Genomic DNA, 18,834 nt, shown 5'->3' with positions numbered 1-18,834 from the left:
AGTGTTAGATCACAGTTGGTGTGAACATAGAGACCCACAACAGAGTAGATAATCTGAGGAGGAATACAAGGAGGTTACGTACATTGCAGACACATAGTGATGCAGCCACGATGAGCGACGCATCCTCAGCCACAGCTGTGCCTCTGACTATCAGGGTCTGCAAGTGTGGATGTGCAGCTCGCAGAGGTGACAAGGGTTGCCAAGCCTGGGCCTTTTTTTTCACTGCAAATGATGAGCCAACTCACATAATCTGCCAACTTTGCAAAAAAAACTGAGTTGAGGTAAAAGGTGCAATAATTGGACTACTACATGTATGAACCTTCAAATGCGCGATCAACATGGAATCCAATTGCGCAAAAATGCAGACCATTGGACCTCAACAACCAACATCAATTGCATCTGCCACTTCTTCCTTCTCCTCTGTTACCATGCCAACTATTAAGGTGAAAGTCTTCGACCACAGGACCTCAGGTTCTTTACCTGCACCAGTGACTCTGACTGAGAGACCGCCTTCAGCTGTAACGGAAGCAGACATGCCTGCTGTTTTTGACCGATCTCAGAGAATGGTCACACCACAAGTTTCTTAATCCACAGTAACATCTCCGCCTGCACCTCTCTCACAATCCAGCAGTTTGTCTGGTTCACTATACTCCTCCCTCTCACAGCACTGCAGCCAGCCCACGGTTCCGCAGTTGTGGTCATGTAAAAGATTTTTTTCTCCTACATATGACAAAGCTAAGAGGTTGAACTCCACCATCTACAATCTGTTGGCCACGGGAATGCTGTCTTTCCACCTGGTAGATACAGATGGTTTCTGAAAGCTGATGGCCCCCAGTACCAACTGCCCAGTCACAATTACTTTTCTAAGAAAGCTGTGCCTGCGCTACACCAGCATGTTGCAGACAACATCACCCGTTCCTTGACAAAATCTCAGTCTGCCAGGGTGCAATTCACCACAGACACTTGAATGAGTAAGCATGGCCAACGGCGTTACATCTCGCTGACTGGGCACTAGGTGACTCTGGTGGCTGTGGGGACAGGCGCTGCTACACAAGTCTTGGAACCCCCCAGACTTGCAGGACAAACCTCTACATTTAACACTTCCTCCACTTCTTCTGCCTCCTCTATCTCCTCTAGGGACACCACCTGCACCCTCAACCTCTGCCTTAATGAGATACGCATTCCAAAAGTGCAGAGAAAAACCCCCACCACCTCCGTACTGCGCAGCCAGGGCTCACCGCAATCAAGCAGTCTTGAATTGATATACCTTGGAGTTTGCAGTTATACAGCTGACGAGTTGTGGACAGCTCTCCAGGCTGAGTTTGACAAATGGCTGTCTCCACTGAACCTGCAACCAGGGAAGGCCGTGTCCGATAACGGTGCGAACCTGGTGGCGGCTCTATGGCAAGGCAAGCTCAAACACATGCCTTGCATGGCTCACGTCCTCAATCTAGTGGTACAGCATTTTCTCAGCCACTATCCTGGCCTGGGTGAGCTGCTCCAGAAAGCACGTAAGCTGTGTGCTCATTTCTGCTGTTCGCACCCCTTTGTGTTATGACCCCAATGGCGAGGGTCTCAGAGGAACAAGTAAGTCTGCGACGTACAAAAATCCAGCTCATAGGGCAGTGGTAACTGGGTTGACCATATAACTACTCCTAACGCCAACACTAGAAGTAGCCGGGGAACATGCCTACGTTGGTCGCTAGATGTCTCGCGCCAGCCGGAGGACTAACTACCCCTAGAAGAGGAAAACAGAGACCTCTCTTGCCTCCAGAGAATAGACCCCAAAAGTCGGATACAAGCCCCCCACAAATAATAACGGTGAGGTAAGAGGAAATGACAAACACAGAGATGAACTAGGTTTAGCAAAGAGAGGCCCACTTACTAATAGCAGAATGTAGTAAGATAACTTATATGGTCAACAAAAACCCTAACAAAATTCCACACTGGAGATACAAGAACCCCCGAACCGTCTAACGGCCCGGGGGGAGAACTCCAGCCTCCCTAGAGCTTCCAGCAAGGTTAGGATACAGATTATGTACAAGCTGGACAAAAATGCAAACAAAAACAAATAGCAAAAAGCAAGAAAGCAGACTTAGCTTAATTAAGCAGGAACCAGGATAGTAGACAAGAGCACAACAGATTAGCTCTGATTACAACGTTGCCAGGCATTGAACTGAAGGTCCAGGGAGCTTATATAGCAACACCCCTGACCTAACGACCCAGGTGAGCATACAAGGGATGAATGACATACCCAGAGTCAAATCACTAGTAACCACTAGAGGGAGCCAAAAGGTAAATTCACAACACCTTTGCTCATCGACACGATGGAATTCCACTTTGCACATGCTGCAGCAACTGAGGCAGCAGCAACGAGCCCTGACACAGTATGTCACATCATATAGCTTGAACCAATGCAGTATAAATATGGCGCAAATCACGTTTACAGAGTGGGCACCCTTCTGCACAGTTTAGAAATGGCTACAAAGATGGTTAGCGCTGACACCATCGTTATCAACATCACTATTCCGGTCATCTATATGATGGAGCCTGCGGGAGGAGATGGTGTTCCCAGAAGAGTGGAAGGAAGCAGTGGAGGATGCAGAAGGGATAACATTGTCTCTAAGTTCAAGACTGTCATCACACAGGTGGGTGCCAAGGGAGGGTGGAATACTGCGATAGAGGGTGGCTGGTGATAACAGACAAACTGTTATTGAAGGTGCAAGATCCAAGGAACAAATAGAGGAGGAAGAGGTGATGGGTGAACAACTGTCAGATGAAGAGGATAATCCTCCCCTCTCTGTCCTTCGTAGTTGGTGGGAGGGGGATGGAGGAAACGAGCCTCATTGTTAACCAGCCACCAATACAGAATGGGCTTGGACCTCATGATAGAGCCCGACATATGAGTGCCTTCTTGCGACAATATCTGCAACATGATCCCCATATAGTTATGATTAGGAATAATGCTGACTACTGGGTTGCCACTTTATTAGATCAATGTTAAAAAAACTAATTTTGCCAGATGATTCTCGCCATAGAAATGTATCCGCGAATGCTGGAGTATCGAAACCCGCTTTTACAAAACCTTAAGTGAGCTTCTCTCCAAGACAGCAGTGAAGCACACAGTTCGCATCGCAGATGTAGACTTCCAACCTCTGGCACATCAATTCGTCAATGCCAAAACATTAGCAGCAGCAGCAGCAGTGGTGGAAATGGAAGAAGCAACCAAGTCTTACACATGGTGAACGAATAGCGAAGAAGGTGCAGAAGTATTTAGAACTAAATATTAATACCATCAGGGCTGATTTGGACCCTTTCATATTTTGGTCTTCCAAAATTGATGAGTGGCCTGAGCTCACCTCACACTCCTTGGAGGTTTTATCGTGACCGGTAACCAGCGTTCTTTCAGAGCGTATCTTCAGCGCTGCTGGTGGTGTCCTGAAGGATAAGCGCCCTTGAAAGTGTAGACCACCTAACGTTCATTAAGATGAACAAGTTGTAATAATTATAAGGGATAACTCAGGAGACTCTTTGCGTGGAACAAGACAACTACAGGACATAGTTTGTGTGGTAAAGTCTATATTATCACATGGTGATTCAAACAGGTGCAGAGAGAAACTCAAGTCCACAACACTTGGTGCAAATATCAAATGCAGCTCAGCAGTCTATAGGAAACTTCAGAGGAAAATGCAATCACGCAGAAAGTCTATGAAGCACAATTATTCTTGAGGATACTTGACACGAATAAGTCCTTGCTTAGTCCACAACACAGATAGATATGCTTATAAGGCAGTTCAAATAATATCTTAGCTCAACCAGGGAGGTCTGGGTAATAGTCTCAGGTTCTTGCAGAGCAGAAACAACTTACATTTCCAGCAAATGCAGATGGAAGCAAACACGAGCAGCAGATGAAGGAGGATTACTGGAACTGGTGTATGCAGCAGGAACTCAGAGCAGAGTAGCAGGATAACCCCACAGGTTCACAGGAGCAGGTATATAGCCAGGGAGTCACCAGAGGTCAGGCGCTGGATGCAAGGCAGAATACTCTAGCACAGACTGAAGGCTGGGGTGGGTCTTATAGCAGGAAGACACAGTGCACATGAGACCAAAGATGCCATCTTGGAAAAGGGCACTAATGCACAAAAAGGTAATAAAAAATGTTCAGAGTCCTGACATTACTCCCTCCTTAGAAGCGGCCTCAGGACGATCCTGGACCTGGTTTCTCAGGGAATCTCTGATGAAAACGAGAAATCTTCTTTTGGGCATTGATGTTTTCCACAGGTTCCCAAGAGTCTAGCTCAGGGGGATATCCCTGCCATCTTATCAGATATTGGAGCCGATTCCTGTGAGTCCTGGAATCAACAATTTCCTTCACCACAAATTGTTCTTGCCCATCAATCACCACAGGCTGCGGAGGTGGCACAACACGTACCTGGAAGGTATTAAGAGATACAGGCTTTAGTAAAGATACATGAAAAACTGGGTGTACCTTCATAGTCCTAGGCAGCTTCAGCCGGCAGGCCACAGAGCTCACAATACCGTTGATCTTGAAAGGGCCAATGAATTTCTGCCCAAGTTTTTGTGAAGGAACGTTTAACTTCAGATTCTTAGTTGCTAACCACACGGAATCTCCTACCTTGAACATGGGTGCAGGTTTACGGAATCTATCAGCCGATCTCTTATAACGTTATAACGTTCTTGAGCTGTGGTCAGGGATTCCTTCAGAACCTCCAGATTTTGCCTCATTGCAGTCAGCCTTTCCTCCACTGCCGGATCCAGAGAATTAATTGGAGACCTAGGTAAGATACACGGATGATAACCCAGATTGGCAAAGAAAGGTGTAAATTTAGTGGAGGCGCTCTGAGAATTGTTGTATGAAAATTCGGCTAACAGCAGCAACTCCAACCAATCATCCTGGAGATGGCTGACGTAGCATCTTAGATATTGTTTCAGCGTCTGGTTGGTCCGCTCAGTCTGACCATTTGTCTGGGGATGGTAAGCGGAAGAGAGACAGACATTAATATTGAGTGCAGAGCAAAACCCCTTCCAGAATCTTGAAGTGAACTACACTCCACGGTCAGAGATGATCTCATCCGGAACCCCATGCATCTGAAATACATTCTGTATAACCAAGTTCACTGTATCTTTAGCTGAGGGGAGGCCGGTGCACGGAACAAAATGAGCAGCTTTAGTCAGGCGATCAACTACCACCATGATTGTGTTCATGCCCCCCGATGTAGGCAGCTCCACAATAAAGTCCATTGATATAGACCCCCAAGGGTGGGATGGAACAGGTAATGGTTGTAGAAGACCCTTAGGTGCCACATGAGGAGTCTTGTAACGAGCACATACCTCGCAAGAGAGAACATAGTCCTTGGTATCCTTCAGGCAAGTTGGCCACCAGAAGAATCGGCTCAGGAACTCTTGTGTCTTCTGTACCCCCCCCTGTGACCACCCAACTTGGAGTCATGTACCAACTTGAGGATCTGCAGATGGATGACCTCAGGGACGTAGATACGTCAATCTCTGAACCACATGCCACCCTTAAAGACAAGATTAATATCCACAGGTGGGTTGGCCAGAAATACATCACCGTCATAGGCCTCCCTGCACTCCTTCCACAAGTCCTGATTTGGGATAAAGCATCAGCCTCCCCATTACGAGAACCTGGACGGTACGAGATAACAAAGTTAAATTGATTTAAAAATAAGTTCCAATGAGCCTGATGAGGAGAAAGACATCTAGCGGATCTAAGGAACTCTAAATTGCAATGGTCAGTTAGCACTATGATCTGTTGTGCAGCTCATTGCAGATGATGCCTCTATTCTTTGAAAGCCGCAATAATAGCCAGCAATTCCTTGTCTCCCACATCATAATTTTTCTCTGCTGAGGTTAGTCTACGGGAAAAGAAAGCACAAGGATGTAGCAGACCCTTCTCTCCAGTTCTTTGGGAGAGAATAGCCCCCAAAGCATTATCAGAAGCGTCCACCTCCACAATGAAAGAAAGTGTTGGATCTGGGTGTATCAACAGCGGTGCTGATGTGAAACAGATCTTAAGCCGATCAAAAACTTCTTGAGCTTGTGATGACCGCTTAAAGGGCTTTTCCTTCTTTGTCAAGGAAGTAATGGGATGGACAATATCAAAAAAATTTCGAATGAAGCGTCTGTAGAAATTTGCAAAATTTCAATAAAACGTTGGACCTCCTTAACGTTCTTGGGTACCGGCCAGTCAAGGATAGCCTGAATCTTACCAGATTCCATGTTCAGCCCCTGGGGAGAGATGATATAACCTAAGAACTGTATCTCAGAACGATGGAACTCGCATTTCTCTGGCTTAATATACAGATGGTTCTCTTTCAGACGTCTTAAAACAGTTTTGACATGTTCTTCATGTTCCTGTAGAGAGTCAGAAAAGATAAGTATATAGTCCAAATAGATCACTACAAACTGGTCCAACAAATCTCTGAAAATGTCATTAGCAAGGTTTTGAAATGTTGCAGGGGCGTTACAAAGCCCGAAAGGCATCACAAGAGATTCAAAGTGTCCATAGCGGCATCTGAATGCTGTCTTCCACTCATCCCCTGGACAAATATGCACCAAATTATAAGTCCAATGAAGATCCAGTTTAGAGAACACCTTAGCATGGCGGACTCTTTCCAGTAATTCGGGAATCAGAGGCAAAGGGTAACAGTTTCAAATTGTTACCTTATTGAGTTCCCGATAGTCAACACAGGGTCTCAGGGTCCCATCCTTCTTCTTTACAAAAAAGATAGGTGCCCCTGCTGGTGAGGAAGAAGGACGTATGAAGCCTTTGGCTAGATTTTCATCAAAATACTCTTTTAAGGCTTGAAGCTCAGGTGCTGCCAAAGGGTATACGTTACCAAAAGGAATAGCTGCCCCAGGAAGCAACTCAATGAGACAGTCATAATGCCTGTTTGGAGGAAGCTGATCTGCATTCTTCTTGTCGCAAATGTCAGAGAACTCTTTATATGCTGGAGGTAAAGAAGATACCTGTACATGTGGTTCCGTTGCCGTGAACTCAGGGACAGCTTCTGTTAACGCTGGGTTGCTCCTTGTTGGAAAGATAATCTCCTTGGTCTCCCAGTTGATAATTGGGTTCTGAAAACGCAACCAAGGAATGCCTAAAATCACAGAAAAATGAGGAGAAGAAATTAGCAAGAAAAAAAGTTGCTCCTGATGATTAGGCTCCAACAAAATTTCAAGGGGTACGGTCTCCTGATCCACAGGCCCAGAGATTAAAGGTGACCCATCCACTGTTTCCATGGTAATTGGAGAGGCTCTTTGCTGAATTTCAATACCATGTTCCTTGGCAAATGCGATATCCATGAAATTGCCACCTGCACCAGAGTCAATCATAGCTGCACTGGAAATCCACTGTCCTGAACACAGGATCTTAATAGGGAGAGAACAGTGAGAGTTCTTTTCCTTAAGCTCCTTGGGGGGTGAAGTCATAGAAAGTGAATGGAATACAGCGTTTAAAGGCAGGCTACATTCAGAGATGTCAGATTCATCATCACAGTTGTCATACTCCCCTACTGCTGCTAGCACCTTGTTAGGCCGTCTAGGACACTTAGGACAATTGATCAAGAAGTGGTCAGACTGGCCGCAGTAGAAACATAGACTTTCACGAAGGCGATGCTCCCGACGCTTATTGATCTCATGCCTCTGAACGGAATCAATTTGCATGGGCACCTCCTCCACCTCCCGAGATGTTTTACCTGCAGGCTCTTTGGAAGGAAGGGAAAAGTTAGAAATACGGTTATATGCAGCAAACTTCTCCTGCCTAAGCTCAGTAAGGCGAATGTCAATGCACACACAATGCTGTATAAATGTCTCTAGTAGTATTGAGCAATACCGTCCGATACTTGAAAGTATCGGTATCGGATAGTATCGGCCGATACCCGAAAAGTATCGGATATCGCCGATACCGATACCCGATACCAATACAAGTCAATGGGACACCAAGTATCGGAAGGTATCCTGATGGTTCCCAGGGTCTGAAGGAGAGGAAACTCTCCTTCAGGCCCTGGGATCCATATTACTGTGTAAAATAAAGAATTAAAATAAAAAATATTGATATACTCACCTCTCCGGAGGCCCCTGGACATCACCGCTGGTAACCGGCAGCCTTCTTTGCTTAAAGGAGTGCGTTTAGGGCCTTCCATGATGTCACGGCTTCTGATTGGTCGCGTGCCGCTCATGTGACCGCCAGGCGACCAATCACAAGCCGCGACGTCATTCTCAGGTCCTAAATTCCTAGAATGAGGAGTTTAGGGCCTGAGAATGACGTCACGGCTTGTGATTGGTCGCGTGGCGGCCACATGAGCGGCACGTGACCAATCAGAAGCCGTGACGTCATGGAAGGCCCTAAACGCGCTCATTTTAAGCAAAGAAGGCTGCCGGTTACCAGCGGTGATGTCCAGGGGCCTCCGGAGAGGTGAGTATATCAATATTTTTTATTTTAATTCTTTATTTTACACAGTAATATGGATCCGATACCGATTCCCGATACCACAAAAGTATCGGATCTCGGTATCGGAATTCCGATACCGCAAGTATCGTCCGATACCCGATACTTGCGGTATCGGAATGCTCAACACTAGTCTCTAGCTCTTGTGGTAACTCAGAGCGAGCTAGTTCATCTTTTACAATACTAGACAGACCCCTTTTAAAAATAGGCAATTGTGCATAACTGTCCCAATTGCTATCTACCGCTAATCTCCTGAATTCAGTAGCATACTCAATAAAAGAACGTTTTGCCTGGCGTAAAGACAATAAAGCAGATTCAGCGGTTGCACAGCGATTAGGATCATCAAACATTAATGCCATAGCAGCCAAGAAATCATCCAAGTTATTTTACCGTGGGTCACGAGACTCAATCATCGGATTCGTCCAGGCGAGCGCTCGTGCGGTCAGCAGCATTATTACACACAATACTTTGGATCTATCATTAGGAAAATGGTCAGCATGCACATCAAAATATAGCATACATTGATTCACAAAGCCACGAAATTTGTCGCGATCACCATTAAATCTGAATGGGGGCAACTTAGGTGGGCTAGCTGGTGGCGGTTGCCCAGAGAGAAAAGTCACTTGTGCAGCTATTTGCGTGCTTATGTCCTGAAAATCCCGTCCATACTGGGACTATATGCCAGCAAGTTTGTTTTCCTGGGCTGCCATGCGGGTGCTTAAGTCCTGCAAAGTCTGTCCAAACACTTGTTGATTGAGTTCAAAGGTTCCAAACTTCTTTTGCAGACCTTCCACATCTTTCTGCAGTGATCTAATTATGGAAAACGCCTGCTCTAGTCTGCTTTCTGCAGTCATTGTTCCAGCAGTCTTCTTTTTTTTTAGGCTAGAGTGTCCTGTGTCCTGTAATAATTATAGGGGATAACTCAGGAGACTCTTTGTGTGGAACAAGACAACTACAGGACACAGTGTTATAAGTGGTAAAGTCTATATTATCACATGGTGATTCAAACAGGTGCAGAGAGAAACTCAAGTCCACAACACTTGGTGCAAATATCAAATGCAGCTCAGCAGTCTATAGGAAACTTCAGAGGAAAATGCAATCACGCAGAAAGTCTATGAAGCACAATTATTCTTGAGGATACTTGACACGAATAAGTCCTTGCTTAGTCCACAACACAGATAGATATGCTACAAATGCAGATGGAAGCAAACACGAGCAGCAGATGAAGGAGGATTACTGGAACTGGTGTATGCAGCAAGAACACAGAGCAGAGTAGCAGGATAACCCCACAGGTTCACAGGAGCAGGTATATAGTCAGGGAGTCACCAGAGGTCAGGAGCTGGATGCAAGGCAGAATGCTCTAGCACAGACTGAAGGCTGGGGTGGAGTCTTATAGCAGGAAGACACAGTGCACGAGACCAAAGACGCTATCTTGGAAAAGGGCAGTAATGCACAAAAAGGTAATAAAAAATGTTCAGAGTCCTGACACAAGTCATGGATCGCCAAGGATTTTTACACCCCAATCGCAGAATATACAGACTAGGTGATACTGCATTTTTTATTGTGATGCATTAATGTTACTTAACTGAACTCAGTGATATCTTTAGTGTGGCTTCTGAGCCTGCTGTGGCTGCTGCTGATGTTAACACAAATTTGTGGAAATATGATCAGTCATGGTTAGTGTTGAGCGATACCGTCCGATACTTGAAAGTATCGGTATCGGAAAGTATCGGCCGATACCGGCAAAGTATCGGATCCAATCCGATACCGATACCCGATACCAATACAAGTCAATGGGACTCAAGTATCGGACGGTATTCCTGATGGTTCCCAGGGTCTGAAGGAGAGGAAACTCTCCTTCAGACCCTGGGATCCATATAAATGTGTAAAATAAAGAATTAAAATAAAAAATATTGCTATACTCACCTGTCCGACGCAGCCTGGACCTCAGCAAGGGAACCGGCAGCGTTGTTTGTTTAAAATTCGCGCTTTTACTTGGTTACGTGAAGTCCCGGCTTGTGATTGGTCAGGGCGGCCATGTTGCCGGGACGCGGACCAATCACAGCAAGCCGTGACGAAATTACGTCACGGCTTGCTGTGATTGGTCCGCGTCCCGGCAACATGGCGCCGTGACCAATCATAAGCCGGGACGTCACTGGAGGCTGGACACGCGCGCTTTTTAAAATACGCGCATGTCCAGCCTCCCGTGACGTCACGGCTTGTGATTGGTTAATGGCGGCCATGTTGCCGGGACGCGGACCAATCACAGCAAGCCGTGACGTAATTTCGTCACGGCTTGCTGTGATTGGTCCGCGTCCCGGCAACATGGCCGCCCTGACCAATCACAAGCCGGGACTTCACGTAACCAAGTAAAAGCGCGAAATTTAAACAAACAACGCTGCCGGTTCCCTCGCTGAGGTCCACGCTGCGTCGGAGAGGTGAGTATAGCAATATTTTTTATTTTAATTCTCTCTTTTACACATTATTACATTAATGTTGTTGCGATACCCGATACCCGATACCACAAAAGTATCGGATCTCGGTATCGGAAATTCCGATACAGCAAATATCGGCCGATACCCGATACTTACAGTATCGGAATGCTCAACACTAGTCATGGTTGGTCTCAATCTGCTGGGTTAGCTGTACTGGAAGACGTCTTGGTCCCAATTATACCATTTCTATTCTCGTGACAGTTATTCCACTTCGTTGGTGTCATGCACTCAGTTTTTAAAATGTTACACCCAATCAGGAGTGTTATCTGCTGTATTGGGAGTAGTGGAAGAACTGTCGGTCCCTATTATACTATTTCTACTGTGGTGAAATTGATGCCACTTTGCTAGTGTCTGCCAATAATTTTTAGAAATGTGAACACTACTGGTTGGGTGTCCATCTGCTGGATTGGTATAGTGAAAGAACTGTTGGTCCCTATTACACTATTTCTACTGTGGTGAAATTGATGCCACTTCTGTGGTGTAAGGCCCTCATTTCTTTAAATGTGAGCACTCCTTGTTGGATGTCCATCTGCTGGATTGGGGTAGTGAAAGACCTGTCGGTCCCTAGTATACTATTTCTACTGTGGTGAAATTGATGCCACTTTGGTGGTGTCTACCAATAATTTTTGGAAATGTGAACACTCCTTGTTGCGTCTCCTTCATGCGACTTGCCTGTAGCAGTAGGCCTCCGAGACCGTCAGGCCTCCACTTCCTTGGACTCAACTACTGGTGTTACTATCCTTAAATTTTTTTGACAATAGTAGTCTAGAAAACTGATATTTATGCCACTTGTGCGTAGCTCAGCATGAAAGTATGAAAGCAGGTAGTGGTGTTGCAAGTGGTATTAGGGCTTCCAGCAAAGGGGCCCTACATGGATCCCTCACCGATCTCGTCTTACTGTTATGTTCAATTGAAAGCTGTAAATGCTGGTGCAGACCCCGATACCTCATGTATGGCGGATTGCTGCAGTTTCATGTTAAAATCTGTACTGTGGGTGAATTGTGGCCACTTTCCTGGTTTCTGTCCCTCATTTGATGTGTTTTGGCAGCCTTTGGGGCTGTTATAAGGCCTTGTGCATGCGCTTGATTTTGCTTACCATTGACATGAATGGCATTCGGTTATGTTTGGCGAATATTAAACAAATTAACGTTATCCGAACCAAATATTGAAATATTTGCGCATCTCTACTCATAAGTGAGAGGTTCTGTCGAAGTTTGGTCTGAATCGCAGTTTTGGGGATTTACATAGAAACCCCATTGTAAATGTGAACTGAGTCTTGTACTGAAATTTGGGAGATGGCATGAGCAAATAGACATCAGTACCAGAATACAAAAAGGGGGACACAGCAGCACTCTGTAAGGACCAAGATATAATAATAATAATAATAATAATAATAATAATAATAATTCTGTAGCACCAACATATTCCGCAGCACTTTACATTTTAGAGGGGACTTGTACAGACTGTAAAAGACATTACAGCATAACAATAATCACATAAATCCACAGAAACCAAGAGGATTGAGGCAGTGTCCGACTGGGTTGCCAAGGGCCCACCAGTAACATTGACTTTAAAGGGGGCCCACTTTTCATCTGCATACCAATATTACACTACCCCATTCACAAATTTACCTATATCTCTAAATAATAATAAACTGGGTAGTTTGGGTAATGAATGATGAGATGCAGTTTTTTTCTGTACAGAGTGAATCAAGTGAATAATGCCAAATACTGCCCATACAGAGGGATTGGGGGCCCAGATCTGCACAGGGGCCCACCGGGGGATTGCCCTGTTACCCTCTGGGCCAGTCCAAGCCTGGAGTGAGGGCCCTGCTTGCAAACTTGCAATCTATGAGGAAAGAGGGGAGACACGAATGGTGGATGGTAACAATTGCTTTCATTGTTCTGACCAGCCATATTGTAATAAATCGGGTGTTCATGTAAAGCTACAAGAATCGGTTACCAGCCAGAATGTGTAAAAGTACAGACACAGAGGGCTGTTGAGGTATATAGTTAGCCAATCATGAAACATTCAAATGATATACAATCACATATTAGTTCCATCGGAATGAACTTTCCTGAAATGCGTAGATCACTTCTTGGTGATGCTGAGAAAGAAATACCATGTGACCGGAGGAGGAGTCACTTCCCTGGCTCTATGGCTATTAGCATATCATCATTTGAATGTTTCTTGATTGGCTAATTATATACCTCCTCAGTGCCTTATATGCTCCCTATTCCCAGGTATACCCGCCATCTTTTCCCTGTACTTGTTCCTCCCCATGTTTGTATACATGTATTTATCTATGTGCTTTTGTATTATAATTAAAATGTCATTTTAGCCTTTTCAAAAAAGTGTTGTCTCTTTGGTGTTTCTTCTTTTGTCCCAAATGAGGCAGATCATAGTTTGTGCTTTGTGAGAAATTTTGACAATTTAATTTATACCATTTTTATACATATAGTATGACTTTTTGATGGCTTTGTATTCAATTTTTTGTCTATATCATGGAAAAGTTACATTTTTGGTGTGTTTTTAATTGTTTTTTTACAGCGTTCGCCGAACAGAATAAATAATGTGCCAGTTTTATAGAACAGGTCATTCCGGACACAGTGATACCAAATATATACCTTTTTTGTTTATCTTTGTTTTCTAACAAATTCTGGGTTTTTAGTGGTTAAAACAGCTATAATGGATTTTTGTTGGCTTTTTTGTGTTTTTTTCTTACACATTTAATTTTACTTTTTTCCCGTTTTTTTTACTAAGTCCCACTGTGGGACATGTATAATTTTGACTCTGATGATTGATCTCATGCATTGCAGTAGTCATGTACTGCAGTGGGCTGGAGATCTGTCAGTGAGAAACTATCTGGTTTTGACTTTTATCCTAAGTAATGTGACAAGGCTCGTTAAAGGGTCAGCATTGACTTTAAGGATTGCTACTTCCTATAGGTGACGCTAGAGTTCTAGTCATCAGCTGACCTCAGGATACCATGGAGATGATCAACACCAGCAATTACGATTATGGGGAGTCGATCTTTCCAAAGGGGGTCTTTTAAACCCCTTTTAACGATTTAGATACCGCTGTTATGATTGACAGAGGTACTTAAGGGGTTAATTGGCCCGATTGGCTCCAAAACCGACTGGGTCCAATACCCCAGGGTGTCAGCTGTAATTGGTGCAGCTTTCACCAATGTGAATTTCGACTGCAGAGTGGCACTATTCTCTTTTTCCCAATCACCATTTTAAAACGGCGGTGAAGGAATAAGGTCCGTTGACAGCGTCCATTTTAATGCATATTGTCAGTCTTTATTTGTTTTAAGAGAACCTTTCCCTAGGTCAAGCACTGAGTTTGCCCTGCTGATTCCGATAGCACATGTTCCTGGAATAGGTGAATAAACTCTATGTAAGTCATTCAATTTTTTTAAAAAACAAATGTTTAAACATTTGTCATACCAAATTTGACCATTGGGTGGTGCTGTTTATACACAAATACAAAACTGCATTCACACCCTGAACTATTTCTATCTAAATAGGAATTTTGGAAATTTTTGTGTGTAAAAACAAAAGTTCAGCTGTAAATACAAGTGTAGAAAGGTGCTTAGTAACAAAATGTCACTGAAAAATTACATACATAGCATTCTGTCATATATGCACATACTGTACACATAGTTGAACAATGGTTAAACCATTTTGTGGTTTGAAAACATATTCTACAATCGTTGTGTGGAGTAAGACTCACAAGTCATTTTCTCATTGACTCCTTCTCATCTTTTCCTAGTCCTTTAACCCCTTCACCCCCCAAGGTGGTTTGTACGTTAATCACCAGGCCAATTTTTACAATTCTGACCAGTGCTATTTTATTAGGTGATAACTCGAATGTTTCAACAGATCCCGCTGATTCTGAGAATCTTTGCTTTGGAGACACATTGTAAAATGTCTTCAATATAACATGCATTTGTTTGTTAAAAAAATAAATAAAAAATGGAAATTTGGCAAAAGTTTTTCACACTTTTTAAATTTTCAAATTTTGAATTCTTATGCCATTAAATCAGAGAGATACGTCACAGAAAATAGTTAGTAAATAACATTTCCCACATATCTACTTTACATCAGCATAATTTTTTAAACTATTTTTTGTTAGGAAGTTATAAGGGTTAAAAGATGACCAGTGATTACTCCTTTTTCCAACAAAGCTTACAAAACCTTTTTTTAGGGACCACCTCACATTTGAAATATCTTTGAGGGGTCTTTATGATAGAAAATATCCAAAAGTAACACCATTCTAAAACCTGCACCACACAAGGTGCTCAAAACCATATTCAAGAAGTTTATTAACCCTTCAGGTCCTTCACAGGAATTTTGTGAATGTGAAAAAAAGTTACTTGTTTTTACAAAGAATGTACTTTAGACCCCAATTTTTTTTATCTTCATAAGGGTTACAGGAAAATATGAACCCCAACATTTGTGGTACAAATTCTCCTGAGAATGCCAATACCCCATATCTGGGGGAAAACCACTGTTTAGGTGCACAGTAAAGCTTGGAAGGGTAGGAGCGCCATTTGACTTTTTGAATACAAAATTTGCTGGAACAATTGGCAGATGCCATGTAGTGTATGGAGAGCCCCTGATGTGCCTAAACAGTGAAAATCATCCACAATTGACCCCATTTTGCAAACTAGACCCTTCAAGAAATATATTTAGATGTACGGTGAGAACATTGATCCCTCATGTGCTTCACAGGGGTTTAAAACGTTGCACTGTGAAAATTAAAAAAAATCACATTTTCCTGACAAAAATTTTTTTAGCCCTAAATTTAGCATTTTTATAAGGGTAAAAGGAGAAATTGCACCATAAAATTTATAGTGCAATTTATCCTGAGTACGCCAGTACCCATTATAAGGGAGAAAACTACTGTTTCGTGCACAGCAGGGCTCGGAAGGGAAGGAGCGTCATTTGACTTTTTGAATGCAAAATATGCTGCAATCATTAATGGATGCCAAGTCCTGTTTGAGAAACCCTGATGTGTCTACACAGTGGAAACCCCCCAAAAATGACACAATTTTTGGTATCTAAGCTCATAAAGGAATGCATTTAGATGTGTGGTGAGTACCTTGAACTGCCTGGTGCTTCACAGATGTTTCTAACTTTGAAAATAATAAAATCACATTTTCCCAAAAAAAGTTATTTTAGCCCCAAATGTTTTATTTTCATAAGGCTAACAGTAGAAATTTCACAATATAATTTGTTGTTCAATTTCTCCTGAGTACACCAATACCCTATTTGTGGGGGGAACTACTTTTGAAGCACAGTGCCAAGCTCAGAATGAAAGCAGTGCCATATTGGATTTCAGATAATGCTGGAATGGTTTCAGAGTGCCATGTCACTTTGGCAGAGCCCCTGTGGCTCCATAACAAAAGAAACCTCCCTATGTGAACTTATTTTATAAACTACACTCTGTTGGGGTTGGTGGAACGCTCAGAATATATTTATTAGATGGGATTGGTGCGTTCGCAACCCGGGATCTCCCGTGCAGGAAAGAACCTGCTGCTAAGTAATTGGCGACACTATATGGCAGTATGAACCAGCTCTGTTAGCTTCACAGAGAGGCCGAGAAAGCAAAGCTCTGTGCCCTGTTAGACTTTCACAGAGGCACAGGCCAACTACCCAAATGAGAGCAGTCAGTGGTCATGCATGCACACAAAACTCCTCGCCGGAGGTGCCAGCATTCTAGGGGCTTATTTCAGCCGGGTCCCTGAATACTCTCATACACAATCTCCTCACCGGAGGTGCCAGAATCCAAGGGCTTATTTCAGCCTGGTCCCTGAACACATACAAACACATGACCACACTGGCGCAAAGCACATAACTTAGGAAGATACTAGCGCATGGCCGTGCGGCCATGCGAGCCTTAAATAGCTGCAGCACGCACAGGACCTTCCCAGAAGGACCAATGAGAGGTTGCCACAGAGCCTGCGCACCTACAGGACCTTCCTAGAAGGACCAATAGATTTGGCTGCAGTACCTGAGCATGTGACCCTTTATCTCCACTGAGAGGTCTTACCCTGGGCATGCTCAGTGTGTGCAAAGCAGGACTTAGTCCCAAAAAAGCCCGCTCGCCGCAGATCAGTGCAGGGTACAATAGCGGAGCCTGGAGAGGCAGCAGTAACCCTTTGCACAGTATCAGTCTCAGTGAGACGCTGGGACCGATGTCTCCGCTGAGCAGGCTCCACTGCTGCCGATGCAGAATGGGAGACCGCAGCAGACACGGATCGAGATTCCCCCTGTGCAGCAGAGGAAACTCGACTCCTAACACACTCCATAATGAATTCATCTATGGTTGCAGTGATCATATTGACACCACATGTGCCTCACAGAATTTTATACCATTGAGCAGTGAAAAGAAAATAATTTACATTTGTACCACTAAAATGTCGTTTTAGCCCCAAGTCTTTAAATTTTCTAAGGGGCAATAGTAAATGCCTTTACAACAAACTGAGGTCCATTTTTTCCTGATTGTGCCAATACCGACATGTAATCAGGAATTATGTTTCAGGCAAGGTGCAAAGCTCAGAAGGGAAGGAGCTCCATACTATAGTGCAGATTTTACTGTTATGGTTTGCAGGTACCTAGATCCCCTGAGTTACCAGAACAGCAGAACCCCCATAATTGACCCCATTTTACAAACTACACCTCTTAATGAATTAATCTATGGGTTCAGTGATCATATTGACATCACAGGTGTGTTACAGAATTTTATACCTTTGGGCAGTGAAGAAAAAAGTCCCCCAATGTGACGAAGGAGAAAATAACTATATTTGTACAACCCAAATTTTGTGTTAGTCCCAGATTTCACATTTTCACACAGGAAGTAGGTAAAAATGGCACCATAATTTGTCCCACAATTTCTACTGAACGGGGCAAGGGAAGGAGCACTAGTTGCCTCCTGCAGTGTAGATTTTCCTAGAATAGTTTGCAGACTTCATACAGTTGTGCTCAAAAGTTTACATACCCAGGCAGAATTTTTGCTTTCTTGGCCTTTTTTCAGAGAATTTGAATAATAACACCAACACTTTTTCTCCACTTATGGTTAGTGGTTGGGTGAAGCCATTTATTGTCAAACTACTGTGTTTTCTCTTTTAAATAATAATGACAACCAAAAACATCCAAATAACAATGATCAGAAGTTTACATACCCTGGCGATTTTGGCCTGATAATATGCACAAAAGTTGACACAAATGGATTTAACTGGCTACTAAAGATAACATCCTCACCTGTGTTCTGTTTGCTTATAATCAGTGTGTGTGCATAAAGGCTAAGTGAGTTTCTGGGATCCAAACAGACTCTTGCATCTTTCATCCAGCCGCTGACATTTCTGGATTGTGAGTCGTGGGGAAAGCAAAAGAATTGTCAACGGTTCTACAGGAAAAGGTAGTTGAACTGTATTAAACAGGAAAGGAATAGAAAAAGATATCCAAGGAATAGATAATGCCAGTGAGCAGCATTCAAACTGTGATTAACAAATGGAAAATCAGGTGCTCTGTAAAAACAAAACCATGATCAGGTAGACCAACAAAAATTTCATCCACAACTGCCAGGAAAATTGTTTGGGATGCAAAGAAAAACCCACAAATAACATCAGCTGAAATACTGGACTATTTCATCAGCTGGCACATGCTGACCTGCAGTAAGCATTTTACCTCAGGTCACAGTATCTGTAGTGCCCCCACTGCCGCAGGGCCGAGGGGTACCCGGTACCGGGCCTCTGAGTCTCTGCTCTGGGGTTGTCATGGTGGCTAGACCCGGTCCGTGACCCTGCTGAGGGGTGCCCAAATAATAGATGTGGATGGT

This window comes from Ranitomeya variabilis, chromosome 1 (genome assembly GCF_051348905.1).
Source record: "Ranitomeya variabilis isolate aRanVar5 chromosome 1, aRanVar5.hap1, whole genome shotgun sequence".
Taxonomy (NCBI): Eukaryota; Metazoa; Chordata; class Amphibia; order Anura; family Dendrobatidae; genus Ranitomeya; species Ranitomeya variabilis.
This window is presented reverse-complemented; position numbering follows the sequence as displayed.